This window comes from Rhagoletis pomonella, unplaced genomic scaffold (assembly GCF_013731165.1).
Source record: "Rhagoletis pomonella isolate Grant_MI unplaced genomic scaffold, Rhpom_1.0 Rhpom_scaffold_00007, whole genome shotgun sequence".
Classification (NCBI taxonomy): Eukaryota; Metazoa; Arthropoda; class Insecta; order Diptera; family Tephritidae; genus Rhagoletis; species Rhagoletis pomonella.
This window is the reverse complement of record NW_023458561.1, coordinates 55540071-55555080: the sequence shown is the minus strand read 5'-3', so window position 1 is coordinate 55555080 and position 15010 is coordinate 55540071. Positions and strand designations below refer to the sequence as shown.

Sequence of the window (15010 nt, the reverse complement as noted above, 5' to 3'; positions counted from 1 at the left end):
CCATTGCGACTGTTGGAGCGCCGCAAGCAAAAAGGCATACTTATGCTTCTCACGGGGGATGAATTGGCAGACTATCTGATCCATTGGTATGATACTACTAGTATTTCTACTAGTAGATGCTGATGCATAGCCTGATAACTGACATCTCGTAGGACATCGCAATGTTAAAAATACCAGGCGCTAACATTGAAAAAGGACAGAACGTGAACTAGTTGGGCTGAAAACCAAATTTTTAGAAGCTTAGTTCACAACTAGTAGCCTTCCCTGCAGGGTACATTGGGGAATAAGTCGGTGTTTGTACAAACATACACACATAAATATTTGCAGCTAGCACTACAAAAATATATGCATATATATTGTTGCATGCAACATGCTGCAAGCTTCGCTCAAATGCCTGTAGACAGTGGCAATGGACAATTAAAAATGCGGGCGGCTAAACAAGGATTACGATGGCGAAATTTTAAATCCTTAATTTACTGGTCTTCGCTATGCAAATGAACTTGGAAAAGTTCAACTGGTAATAGCTATGTTAGCTTTAGTAAAATCATAACCTTCTTATATAAAGGAATATAAAGCCCGTTTCTTTGGCTTTAAAACGACATTCATATGAAGTCTCTACGAGGAGCAGATCACGAGATATAACGATTTGAAAAAGTAGATTACCAGTCGGAATGACGAAAACTTTCGAGCTTTGATAGATCATATCTCTGAAGAAAGAAAGAAAATAAAAAATTCCTCGAATTCTTCTTAGCTTCTTCTTCAAGACATAATTTTTTTTACGAAATCCCTCCCAAAAGTAATGGCTCGTAAATGCATGCGTTTTTCAAAATGTTTTCAGTAATAAAATAAGCCAGAGCATTGTGTTCTGTGCAACCTAAAAAAAACAAAGCCGGTGCCGTGCTTTATGGTGTCCTAATTCAGCAACTCTTAAATTAGAGTGTCGAGCAACAGCATAGGTACATACATACATACATTCTACCAAAATAAAGATGTAGAAAACTGAGGACAACTCTAAAGTACATAAATACGTACACAGCTGTAACACCGGATGCATTTATAAAATCAACGTCAACATCCTCCTACCCATGGATCTGAAGTGACTGCAGCCATCGCCAGCGTTTTGCTGTTGTTAACGCCGTCAACATTCCATGACAATGAACGAATGCGGACGACCCTTTGCGAGGCGACGGTTGCTCCACTGCCACTAACAAAACGAGCAACACTTTTGCGACTAACAAACGGACAAGCCAGTCGACGCATGGACGCACGGTCGACGGACTGAGAGGTGACTGTGCTGGCGGTTGGATTAAAGAATAGTTGTGCGATTGAAGCAGAGAGGAGTAGCCGCAGGGACAACTTTTATTTTTAGAAATGAAATGAATTAACGCGAAATAGGAGAGACGAAAGGTGGACAAATGAGAAGTTGTGGAATGCAATCCCCGTCGGTAAAAAAAAAAAATAAATAAATTTGAGGTCGTGTTTATGCGACTCCTTAAGTGGCAAAGTGTGCGTTTCCGTCACTTTTTCCTGAGCAATTACATAGCAACCTGTGGCGAATTAAGCTGGAAGACTTTTGTTTTAGATTTGAATTTATTTTTTTTTGTGAGCTCTGAAGGTAGCTGCTCGAGATGGAGGCTATTAGTGTTGAGCTTTGCAGGAAAATGTGAAGTAACTTAGCTTTTTTGTTAGCAAAACAAAGCGCACGTTGGCGTTTGTTAAGCCTTTTCTTAAGCAGAACCTTTCATGAGAAGCTGTAATATGAAGGAAAGCAAAACAAAGCGTTTTGCGCTAGTTGAATGTTGGAAAATAGGACGAATGGGATACTCCCATTTGAAACGTGTGCACCAACCATAGCAACTACATACATATATAAAACAAGTGGTACTGAAAACCAACAGGCTGAAAACAAGCAGCGCAATTAATATGTGTGGCATGGAAAAGCAAACACTAAAGTATGTTGCCACTGGCACAGAAAATCAAGTATGCGTGGCATGCCACTTTGAATGGCGTCTTTTGCAGAAATGTACAAAGGAGGTAGTAAATAACCTAAAAACAAAGCTAAAGGTAAACCAAACAAAGCAAACTTAAAGTGACAAAAGCATGCCACTAAAGTTGTGAAGCTATGCAAGCAAGTGCGTGCTACTGAATGAGGCAACAAAGCAAACAATTTTGCGTTGCTGCAATCATATTTGGTAGGGAATTTTAAGGTTCAAAAGGCACCAGGCAATTACAAGCGACCCAAAATAGTTTAGCAGCTATTGTTTGTGCTTGACTGACGTGTGCACATACGTACATATATACGATGGTTTTGTAAGCGATGCTGCGGTTTGAGCAACCGGAGGATATACGCGCAATTTGTTTGGCAAAATTTCCGGATCCCTAAAAAACTGTTGAGAAAATAGATGAAAGCGAATGTGTGTGTGTGTGAAAGGGGCAGCAATGCCTACAACAACAAAAAATACTCATAGGTGCCCTACTTATTTTGGCCACATCCGAAATTATTACCTGCAGGATATGCAAACGGATAGGACGCAGGAAATTTTGCACGAAAATCACACTGAAACGATACATACTCACTTAGCTGCCACTCAACCGTTCAACCATTTATCTGTTCATCCGCGCGCGCGCAGGAAATTGAAATGTAAATCCAAATCGCAGGAAATGCGTACAAATCTACAAACAATGGGCGGCCAGTAAAGCAATCGAGATGCGGAGCGGAGTAGTATGGAGATTTACACACATACATACACATATACATATGGAGGTCCATAAATATTTATTCAGATAGTAATGCATTCCGTAGCAGCGTCGGCGATACCACACTCGAAGTCTGCTAAGCAAACTTAATTGAAACATTTGTCAGCTTAAATTCGTTGAAGTTTACTTAGTCACTTTGGTGTTTCCGCGCCCATACGTCCGCCACCCAACTTCTAAACTCCATATTGCACGATGGCTGTTTTATTCTTTTCGCATAATTTTCCATATATTCATTGTTCCCTAACTTGCGGCTCGATGGATTTTTGTGCCTTATTTTCTTAGCGATGAAGCGTGAGTTCCTGTAGCCACTGCTCGCCTTCTGAACTCGACTTGGCTCTTATTTCTGCTGCTTTTCCGGATGAGAGTTTTCAAATGTTGAAGGCTGGTGTGGTAGACCTCTATTCTACAGCTGCCTGCCTGCTCAAAACTGACTACTAGACAGGCCCTAATACTTTCCCTTTATCATTAGAAAACTGCACAGGCTGAGAAATAGCTGACCACCGTAACTTCATCGGTTTCATTCATTCCCTGCAGAGGTCGTAGATAACTCCAACTAATTTTTTCTAAAAAAGCTAAGATCCTCCGCCATCTTTTCTCCTGCACTCTTGGCTCCGACCACTGTTGCCTTTAAGCTAAGTCAACCAAGCAGCAACGTCCGTGTCTTGCAACTTATTTGCCATAATTTCTCATAACTTTGTGATAAAAACCCCCGACAAATCGGACAGAATGAGGGACAAATTCTTCCAGCTATGAAAAGGACATAGTCAACTTACTACAACAAGAACTACAACACAAGTACATAACAATAAAAACAAAGGATAATATCAAGAAACTATGACACAAGAACTTATCAAAAAGTTGTTTACAATTTCTAACTTAAACTTTTCCGCTTCTCAAATTTTTATTTACAGTTGCATAAGCAGCAACAGCAGCAGGATATGGACGCCCAAAGTAAAGTGCATAAGTACCAACGCTAAACTGACAGTCAGTAGGAGATGTCGACGCAAAAAGGAAGTCAACAATCGCACTTGTAGGATGCTTAAGTGAAAATGTCAGCAGGTCCACTACAGAAGATGCGCTGCGAAAGAGCGAACATGCAACAAGGACCACACTTGAAACTTCTCAGCAGCATTGAAGATAGAAACAAAATCATAAACATAAATAATAGTCAGCAAATATGTATTATGCAACATACTTGCCGCCGGCTTGCAAGCAACACAAATACAAGTTGAAACCAGAAATATTTTATTATACGACTAACTGTAAAACACAAAATCGGCAAAAGTCTAGCAGCAGGAGGGCGTTGCTGCAACCAAACAGAAGTGTGTGTGTGTGTGTGCACGTGCCGCAAGTATCTTGCAACGAAACGCGGCAGAACAAGCAATAAAATACGAAGTGATAAATTGAGCTGAAAGTATCAAGACGCTCATAAAAATTTCAACTGGCGCAAATTTATACCGCAAGGACTTTAAAAAAGCTAGAGATATTCATGCGATTTTTTTTTAATTTCATCCGCGTCGCGTTCACCCAACGTGGCCGCCTCCAAATTCTCTAACCTCACGCTGCTGTCGCAACCATGAATACAACGTTACATGTCCTTGTCGCATGCAGCATGTAGCTCAAGTACAAGGTTCGCTTATCCTAGTTTAGTTCAGCGCTGTTTTAGGGGCCGCAACACGTCTCGAGCTATATAAAGGCACACGCGAAAACACACAAATGCAGAATGAACGAGTGATTGTTGCACAATAGTGAAGCATAAACGTACAGCTAAGAGCCAAGTAAATCTCGAGCCACACTATGCCACTCATCGTCCGAAGCATCACAATTCTGCTGCCATCGTTGAAAGCACGCAAATTAATCGTGCTCGAAGAAAATAAGCTCACAAAAATACAAAACTAAAAATTAAAAAAAAAAACAATTGTGAAAAACATAAACGAAATGAAAGTAATGAAGCGAAATAGAAAAGCAAAAAATTCGTAGCAAACCAACTGTAGTGTAAAGGTTGAATTTCCCGCACGCGTTCATCGTCTCGTGCAACGCTGCCGCAAACCTGTCCGTCAAAATGCAAGTTCAAGTTCAGCGTTCTTGAGCTACTTAAGCTACCTTGCTTGCCAAGTGCCACCTCGTGCGCTTCGTTCGTCGGCTGGTCGAGCGCTCGTTTGGTCGAATGATTGCTGATTTTTTGTTGTGGTCACGGCAGTATGAAATCGAAATCGAAATTGAAAATTGCTAACACAAATCAAAGGAACAGAAGGAGCATAAGTACCAACGCTTGCACCGGTGGCAGAAATGTATTTCTGTTGCCGGTCAAAACAGCTGTCGTGTTGTAAACAAGTCACGCAACAGTGGCAGCACGTCGTCGTTGTTGCACAGTGTTGCCCGATAGCAACGCCGGAATTGTTGTGACGGCTTCGAAGCACAGCCAGGATTATTATTTACTTCACATCGCTGTTTTGTTAATATTGTAGCTGTCAATTGGCGTTGGTGTTGAAGGTAAGTGAATTTATAAATTTTAAAGGTTATTTGCGAGTAATTAGATAAATTTGAGTTATTTGATTTGTTATTGCAAAGTCAGACTCTTGGTTGATCATTTTATGGAAAAGTTAAGCTCTAGAATTTTGTAAAAAATACATACCTGGTTTGGAACAAGGGGTATTATGAGGTGTCGTAGCGAGTACATAAATTGGGCAGATTTTATTGAATTTGGCTTTATGCGGACTGTGAACCTTTAAACAAACTATTGGAGTCTGTGCCTAACCACAAATCCCATCGTGGCATCTATGTTAAGCTAATGTCGCGGTGACGACACACCATAACGCAGACCAGACGCTTAACCAGAAATAGTACTCCTTGTTTCGTTTCCGATAATCGTCAACGTTGAGGGGGTAATCATCCGAGTCTCTTCAGGCATATTCACTTGCTGTCGGGTCCTAACCCAGCGAACCAGCCATTGTTTGGACGAAATTGAAATGTAAGAAAATGATGGGCACATCTGACAACCTAACTCTTTAAAGCAAGAAAAAATATAGTCGATATTAAACTTAAATATTCGCATAAACATATGAGAATATATATTTAAGTGTTCAATATATGGTCTTATTTTGTTTCTAGAATTTGTTTTACTATCGAACGAATTTCTTACTTATTTTATACATTAAACTTCACCTTCAAATAAACATTTTTCAGTAGTAAGCTATTATTTAATGCATGTCCTCCTTCAATTCTTAATCTGAATGGTTGCCTGTACGTGCCTGTCTGGCTTTGAATGAGTTATTCATTTCAACTTTTCGACATTTGGCACCATCAATATTCTCCTCCTTCCGTGTTATTTACGTATGTACTATATGTATATAAATTCATATTCATGGATGTAGTAGGTCCATATCAACATGCCCAGTCGGAAAAATTAGAAACTATGAGGCCTTCTGGCAGCTCTTATTTCGGATCTTTTGAAGCGATAGGACTTCCCTGTTCGATTATTTGCTCCCCTTTCTTTTGTATGGAATGGCCAGAGTTTCCAGGCCTTCTGATTCAAATTTACATGAAACAGTTTGAACTTAACTTTGCAGTAAACAGACATCGTTGTGTCTACTACGATTTGTTTTCTTTTTTGGCCTTGGTGGCTTGGATACACACGGCTATTAAAGGCTACGCGTCTATTAAAAGATTCCTACCCCTCGTTTGTAATTTTCTAATAAAGCTTTCAAATAGGAGGTCTTATTCAAAAATCCGTTCCTGAAGTCGGGTATTTTGCCGACTAGACCGTTTCACCATGTGCCACATTACTAACTAGTACATTTTGGAGCTGGTTAAAGCGTCCGCTTTCCTGCTTTCCTGCTTGCCTGCTTGCCTGCCTACTTGGCCGCTTGGCTGCCCAATCGTCACATTATCCAACAGTAATAAAAAGCGAAAAGAATTCAACTGCCGCTACTTGGACTGCTTCAGCTGAGCTTGACCACGTATACAAATTTCGAGATAGCCATAAATTTGTAAATGTTGACAGGTCACCAGGGGACGCCACATAGGCGAGTGTAACGGTTGTGCGTTGGTTAGTACTAAGTCGCGAAGCACCACTTGTATATATGTCATATGTATTATCGCTCTTCAGCCGAAAAATAAGAAAGAAACACGGCAGACTACGACACGCCAAATTCAAGGGAAGCTCGGCGCTATGGCCTTTACTAAATTTTTCCCTCCGCCATACAATTCAGCCGTTTTATTAACAATTCAGTTTCGATTTTGGCAGTTTGCTTTCAAGGGCTGTCCAATCAGAATCGAAGGCAGCCTTTTTTTTGCGAACTGTATATGCACCCCCTACAATGGCCTGCCAGTATCCACGCATGTACTTCTACATATAATAAAAGCAGTTGTTGATAAAATTACTAATGCGTATAGAATAAGAATATAATTTCTTTAGAAATTGACAGAAAATAGGAAATCATTTTCCATTTAAATCGCTGGTTAAACCGGCGGTAAGCATTTTCACTTTAAATCTATTCTCAACAACAAAATAATTTTTCTGAATTTTAGGCAATCACAAAGTAAAATGAAATATTTAATTTAAAAAACTTTTCTCCAACAAAAGTAAGACAGCTAGTAGATTTAACTTAAGAACTTTTGCAGCTTAATCCGTTAAAAGGCGACAAAATACTTTCGAAACTGCAAATAGCAGTTGGCTGAACACATGTGGCCGCGCACTCATATATTTATGTGTAGGAAATACGGTCCTAGACGATTCCCTGCAGGAAACGGCACTAGTTTGTAGCTAACTATTAACTAACTAGCAGTCGGCTAGTGGTAACTATTTACTAACTATTTCCTTTGGCCGTAACTAACTACTTTTGAAGGGCGATGTCCGCAAAACAAAAAATCCAGGTTTCCTCTGCAATAGATGCCAACTAATTTGTTACTAACTACTTTTTGACATAAACTATCAATAAAATAAGATTTTTTCTATTTTTTTTATTTGATTCTTTATTTTATTTGGCATTAAATATGTATTTGCTTATTTGGTTACATGTTATTTTGTAGGTGGTCCCACATTTGAATTCCATCAGACATAACATCAAAATAATAATGTAAAATTTCGATCTTTATTATATTTGTCCTGAATTCGAAAAAGAATCTGCGAAGTGCACAAAAACAGTGCATTGAAAGTAATTTTTTTATGAGGATATTTAAATAGAAACTTGTAAAGCAAACAAACACCCGGTGACGTCTGCATGACTACTGCACGATTTTACAACTCACTCAACTACTGTGTACTCACATACTTATATACAGTGTAGGACAAATTAATAGCGTCACAGAATTATGACACGTTTTGACTGCTTTTATTTTGTTTGTTTAATGTCCATTAATTTTGATAGAAGTATAGCTCATTTAACAAATATTACATATATCCGAAATTCAGACTTTGTGCAAAAATTATAATAATTCAGCGAAATTTCAACAAAATTTCACCAAAATTTCAAACTTTAATCAAAATCTTTTGTAACAATTTTTTTAACCGATTTTGTAGTCGATTCAAGTGCAAATTTGAGGTAGGACTTACCGCTAATTTTAGGATTTTTTTTATTGACAGTGTTAGTCATTTTCTTTCGTACAAAGTATGTACGTTCGCAAATTTGTTTTTATATGGAAGAAAATGAAAAAAAAAATTCCCAAAATTAATGGTACATCACAACTATGTCAAGCTGGTACTATATTATATGAAAATTTAATGTGCTGAGTGCCCAAATTTTGTCTAGAGGTCCTGATTAAAAAGTTTGAAATTTTTTTGAAACTTTGCAGAGATTTTATAATATTTTCACAAAGTCTGAATTTTTGTATAGTTATGATGTTTGTTAGATAATGAGCTAGACTTTCATAAAAAATTAACAAATGGTCAAAACTTGACAAAATGTCGTGGTCCTATTTATTTGTCCGGCAATATATGTACATATATATGTAGTTTCATATGTGTTCGAAATGGGCCAAAGTCAACAGCAAACCTACCTTCAACTGCACTACAAAAAAATAAAATAAATAGGAAAAAAGCAAAAAAATACAACCTTCAGTGCACTCCTGCGCAAGTCGAAACATTATTCCTGCTAACAAAAATGTACCTAAACTTATTTGTTGCAAGTCTACAAAAAAAATTGCCAAAATAAATATTAAAAATGAAAAGCAAAAAGCCAAAAGCGCTTTCTCTTCCTGAAATAAAAGCACAGAGAAAAGACTTGTTCCGACAGCCAGGCGTAATGCAGACGCTCAAAAAAAATCTAGTCAAACACTTGCAAAAAGTGAAAATTTAAGTTTATCTAGCTACTTGTTGCCAGCGAGCTATAGACAAGTTGTTAAGTCAAAACATGCAAACTTATTATTGGGTCACAGACTATCCCAAGAAATTTTAATTTTTATAAAAAAATTCAAAACTTAATAAGAAAAAATACATAAAAAAGTAACAAATTCCTGGAATACTTTTTCTTTCGTATTAAAGCAGGAAATAATATTACTCAAATGCCATATCGTACATGGCCGTACTCGTATATACTCGCTAGAGTGTTTGAGTGGCGCTTACACATAGGTTAGTGTTTGGCCGAAGGCGTGCTCCTTGATGTTGTCACACAAAGCGGAGGGACCTACAGTTTTACGCCGACTTTGTGAGAAGCTGTTTTTCATGGCAGAAATACATTCGGAGGTTTGCTATTGCCTGCCGAGGGGCGACCGATATTAGAAAAAAAAAATTTTATTTTTTATTTTTTGGTTGTAGGGTTGAACGGAGCTTGAACCCAGCGGAGTGGTAGCGCGCACTGCTAACCACTACACCACAGCGGCCGCTATTAAATATGCTTGTTCTTGTTTTGCTATGGGTGAATGAATGTTAAGTACAAAGTAAAGCATGGAGTCACCACTTTACCTAAATACGTAAAATAACTTACATTTACCTGCATTTACCTTTTATCGATATTCGTAATGTTTTTCATGGTACATTTTTTTTCGTTAATTCTTTATTAAAACATATGTATCTCAATTTATTAAAGCGGAGGTTTCTCATAGTAGTTTTTTCCTCCGAAAAAATCGTTATTTAAAAACTAAAACCTGTGATAAAAATATAAATATAATGATGTAGAATTAAGGTTTATACCATATTCTGTAAATTGTGCGATAACATAAATATTGTAGCTTTTTTCTACTTAATAAATAAATGAATATATGTATCTCAATTCACAACAAAATCAAGAAAATTTCAGCAAAATTTCATCAATATTTCAAACTTTTTGATCAGAATTGAAAAGAAAAATCGAATACATATACATTCCATTTCATTACAATAAAGCGCAGGTTCGATGTAGCTAAAAAATCCCGTCGATTTTTGATATTTTTTGTTTGCTGGCGGTGTCATTCATTTTCATTCATATAAAAAGATTTGTTTGTAAAAATTCGCACAACAAATTTTGAGGAAATTTGCTGAATTTTCCTTGGCTTTTTCCAAAGTTTGAAATTTCGGTTTATATGGTTTTTGTTGTGGGTTGAGCTTTATTTAAAAAAAAAATAACGAAAATCGTTGTGATTATACCGTGCGACAGTAAATTTTACACTAAAGAAAAATTTATATACTCGCGAAAGTATGGGAACAATATTGAAAAACTACGTGATAGATTTTTTTTGCAAGGAGCTTGAATTTTAAAAATATGATTAAATATGTAGTGAAAAAATTATTTAAGAAATTTCGTACAGAAAGGAACAACAAAATGGGTATCAAATAAAATAGAAAATTCTTTAAAAAAAAAAAAATTACCAAAAATCAACGGGATTTTGTAGCAGCTTAAAATGTGCACTTCATCATACTAAAATTAAATAGGCTACAAAACTGCATACCAAATTTTTCTAAAGATTCAGGAAATTTGCAGATGTTTAGAACTTTTTGTGCACAGTTTGAAATCTGAATTTATAAGGTGTTTGTTGCATAACCAGCTAGACTTTTATAAAAAATAATAAACATTAAGTAAAATCAAATTATTGCACTCCTATTATTTTTCGGACAGCTGTATATACATATGTACGCAAGTATTGGGTCATTGCTATAAATCAGAGCACATGCATAACTTAAATAACTTATGACTTGTAGCACTATTTTATCCTCTCAAGCTGTCACCGACAATAGCTTCCAACCACTGACGCCACCAAATAAAAGCGAGAAACCTGCAAAAAAGCAGTCAAACATACAAATGTAAATATTTTTGGGGAGAGCCAGTCATCCTGTCTAGCCGTGGTTTTGCGTGAAGTTTAATAGAGAGGGACTTGGCTTTTCAAGAGGCGGTATACTTATGTTTTACATCACAAACTTACACAAATACATATGCACATATATACGCACGCTCATACATATCAGTTAGATCACAAAGTTTTAAGCGGTCGTGCCAAAATTTGTTAGCAAAAACTTACTAACTGAATGAATGAAGCAAATGCGTAAAAGTTGGAGTAACCAAGAGTTCAAGTAATTGTTATATATCTACGAGTATGCATATATGTATACGTGGTATATATTAGAGTGTGGTGGCGTAAATGTGTCAAAAATTGTAATTTATTAGTTGATAATGAAAATTTAGAAGTAGCAGTCGTATCTAGTCGGTTGATAGGCCGGAAATACTTTTGGCTTCCTATCAGAGCCGGCAACTAGGGGACAACGCTGGGAACAAAACAGACTGAATGGAGTCCCTAGCAGATTGTCGGCTAAACGCGGACTGCTTGTTATTTTTAGTTTTCAGTTAGTTTTTTACTTCCATTTACTTAATTTTACATTCGTTTTCTTCTTTTGTTTTGATAATAAAACGCGTTTGAAAAAGTGAAATTTATTAGTTTTTTTTTACGTTTTGAATAAAGATTTATGCTCTAAGCGGAAGATAATATGCTAAAATGCTAATTTTCGGCCGCCAAATGAGTAGAGGCTCGTGTGTGTGACCAGCCTCCACCCATATCGGAAAATAATTTTGGTGCGGCATTATCCTGTGCTTGTTATCCTCATTGTATGTAATATCTCACCTCTCGGTAGTTTTTAGAAGCCACATAATTAACACTATACAAATGACAAACACACACACTCACACATCCAACAGAAAAACAATTGCACACCACTAATTGATTTTTCGACCTTTTTATTCCGCAGATTAAGGATGGAGCCAAATCAACGTCGACGACTATGCTGTTGTATTCGCTCCCTGCCGTTCTGGCACACAAGATTGGCACTTGCGAGTCATCAGATAGCTGCCGCTGGTTAGGAAGATCCCACCATACGATTGCCGCCTGAGTGCCGTCGCCATTATGCTTCTGCCGCCTATAGCCGAAGACGACCAATGCTCGGAACAACGTCTAACGGCGCATACGAGAGCTTTCCGGTAGTGCCGCATTAACTTTCGAGAAACTAAAAGAGTTGAGGACATGAACACCACGCTCATAGAATATAAAACACTAAATTTGTTTTCATTGTACATAATTATTTATTTAATCTTTTTATTAATCTACGTGCCGCTACCAACACTCGTATATCAAAGTGAGTTCATTATCAATAACGCCATTGAGGCATATTTATTTAGCAACCTACAACGGCATTTTTTTTATTTTTTACTGAATTAATAAATTTTGTAATCATTGAATTCTAGTCGCACGTCTTTCATTTTGACGCATTTACAAGTCTCTTAACATGCCAGGGCGTATGAGTGACAAACACGTCTAATATGGTAGACAGACGGAGAAAATTAATTTGAATTAATAAGCATAAATGCAAATTAAAATTTTACCCTTACAGACGGCAGTAATGCGAATAAACTAGCCGCAAGGTCGTGGGTTCGAGTCCCACGGCCAGTATACTTTTTTTATTTCTTTTTCATTCTTTTTTTTATAAGTTCTATATTTTTTTACGTTACTTTTAGTTAGTTGTTGAATTTTTAACAAAATTCATCTCTAAAAATTAATATTAACTAATAGTAAAATAAGAAATGTGATGTGTTTCTTCTGTTAAAGTTAAATTTTTTATTTTTTTTCATAAAAAATAAAAAAATGGAAGAGTAATTAATTTGTCAGAAACTATAAGTCCTATCGGAAAATGATGCATACAGGGTTTATGGAGAATTTTATTGCCTTTAATTTTCCGTATTCTTATTAAGATTGTTAAATTGGTTCGTAAAATATACGTGATTAAGTGGAACCATGTTTTTTTTAGTTGAATAACGGTAAATTTAAAGTATCTCGCAAACTTATCCATAGAATAAAAAAAACTAGATTTTTGGAATCAGTGAGCAATTCTATATAGGAATTGTATAGTGGCATCCATTGAACATTTTTGCTGTAAACCAGTGTAATATAACGAAGTATTTCAAAACTCCAATTTTGTGAGAAAACGCAATTAAAGTCTTATCAATTCATACAGTTAATAATAATAATAATAGATTGGCGCTTACACATATGTGATAGTTTTTGGCCGAGCTTCTCCTCCGATTTGCGGCGTGCGCCTTGATGTGGTTACACAAAGTGGAGGGACCTACAGTTTTACGCCGACTCCGAACGGCGATTGTATTTTTATGAGAAGCTGTTTTTCATGGCACAAATGCACTCGGAGGATTGCCATTGCCTGCCGAGGGACGACCGCTGTTAAGAAAAAACCTTTTTTCTATATTTGTTTTGCGATGTTGCTTTGACCAGGGCTTGAACCCAGCTGTTGATGAGTGAAAGCGCGCACTGCTTACCACTACACCACAGCGGCCGTCAAATTCATACAGTTGGTACACAAAAATACAGATGGAACCACACATATCTTCGCCCTATTTGGGAAGTTTGGTTATCTGTAAGACTGAACATTTTCTACTTATCGAGCCTATTAGTTGCGTAATGACATGTCCAAAAACATAAAATTTAAATTACATCTCTAAATTAATGGTGTTAAAAAAATGGGACGTGAAAAAATACCTTTCCACTGCTACCTCACTAGTCTAAAACGGCATAGTTTTGGGCCAGTTATTCAAGTTTTCTTAAAGCAATCTTTGAAAAAGTTCAAAAAAACAGCCTAAAAAATTTCATTATTATAATTCCGTGGAACATTTTTTTTACTATTTTTATGTAGTTTTTTTTAAGTTTAAACTTAACTTAGTCATCGGAGCGGATTTGTTTCAAACAAACCTTTAAGAAAATATTTTTATTCATAAAACGCCCCATTTTTGGTGGTACATATGTATATTCAAATATGCCCATCTGCCATATATCTTAATTTTTTTCCGAAATATTTTAGTGGAAGTCTTCAAATATAATAAGCTTTGCAATCCCAGCGAAAAACCGCAAATTTTTTTTTTTGGTGATACAGCCAAATGCACATACATATGCAAATATGTATTTTTGAATATATTTGATTAGCCTTCATTTCAACTAAACAAATAAACTTCTTTACTATTACTATGACATGCATACTGAACAAAATATTGTGCAAATATACGCACTGACATCTAGTTTTAACCGACTTCAAAAAAAGGAGGAGGTTATCAATTCGTCGCAATATTATTATTATTTTTTAAGTAAGTTACCGCATAACTTTGGACCACGATAACTTATTTCTATAATTATTTTTTAAAGGAAATGTGGTACCCCAGCGGTGGTCCCGTACTATTTTGGTTTCGATCCGAATATTGGTTCATGATGAAATTAACGGTGGCTTAAATTTTTATATGAGAATTGAAGTAGGTTTTGTTTTTTGCTTAAAAATTACTGGTTTGCTTAAAAATTTATTGTTATGCATATGGGTTACTTTGTCAAAATTATATACATGCGAACATATATGGAAATATATGTATGTTTTTGCCCATGTCATATGTCTAAAAGCGTGCTTACCACAAGGAATGTGCGTACGCGACATAAAAAGGATTTGCTCTCCATGTGGCATTAATATCTGACATGGCAACTATGCAAAAATCAGCCAACAGTCAGCGAAGTGAATTCGATAGCCTTGAGAAAAATAAGTGTCATTCATACTGTTCCAATATGTATGTTAGTATAAAACCAGCAAACAATAAAAAAAACAAAGATTTGAAATCAAAAAATATTTTTTGAATGTTGATAACTCCTTAATTTCTTAAACTAACTAGTTCAGAACAGGAGAGTGGATGTTCCAATTAGCCAGGAATCGACAGGAATAGTCACCTATTGTACTACGGGATTGGCATGGCACAAGCCAATCACAAAATTACGATGATGACTAATGTCAACATCAGAGATATGCTTGGAA

The 15010-nt window shown here is 36.4% G+C and overlaps 1 protein-coding gene across 1 annotated transcript in view; it reads left to right on the top strand.

The window, feature by feature from the left end:
* LOC118743099 overlaps window positions 1-12400 on the top strand; it is a 70407-nt gene extending 58007 nt beyond the window's left edge. Inside the window, exons 3-4 of the transcript XR_004993422.1 lie at window positions 3669-5250; window positions 11909-12400. The gene's annotated coding sequence lies outside the window, so the exon portion shown is untranslated. The remainder of the gene's footprint in view (window positions 1-3668; window positions 5251-11908) is intronic.
* The last annotated feature ends 2610 nt before the right edge of the window (window positions 12401-15010 follow it).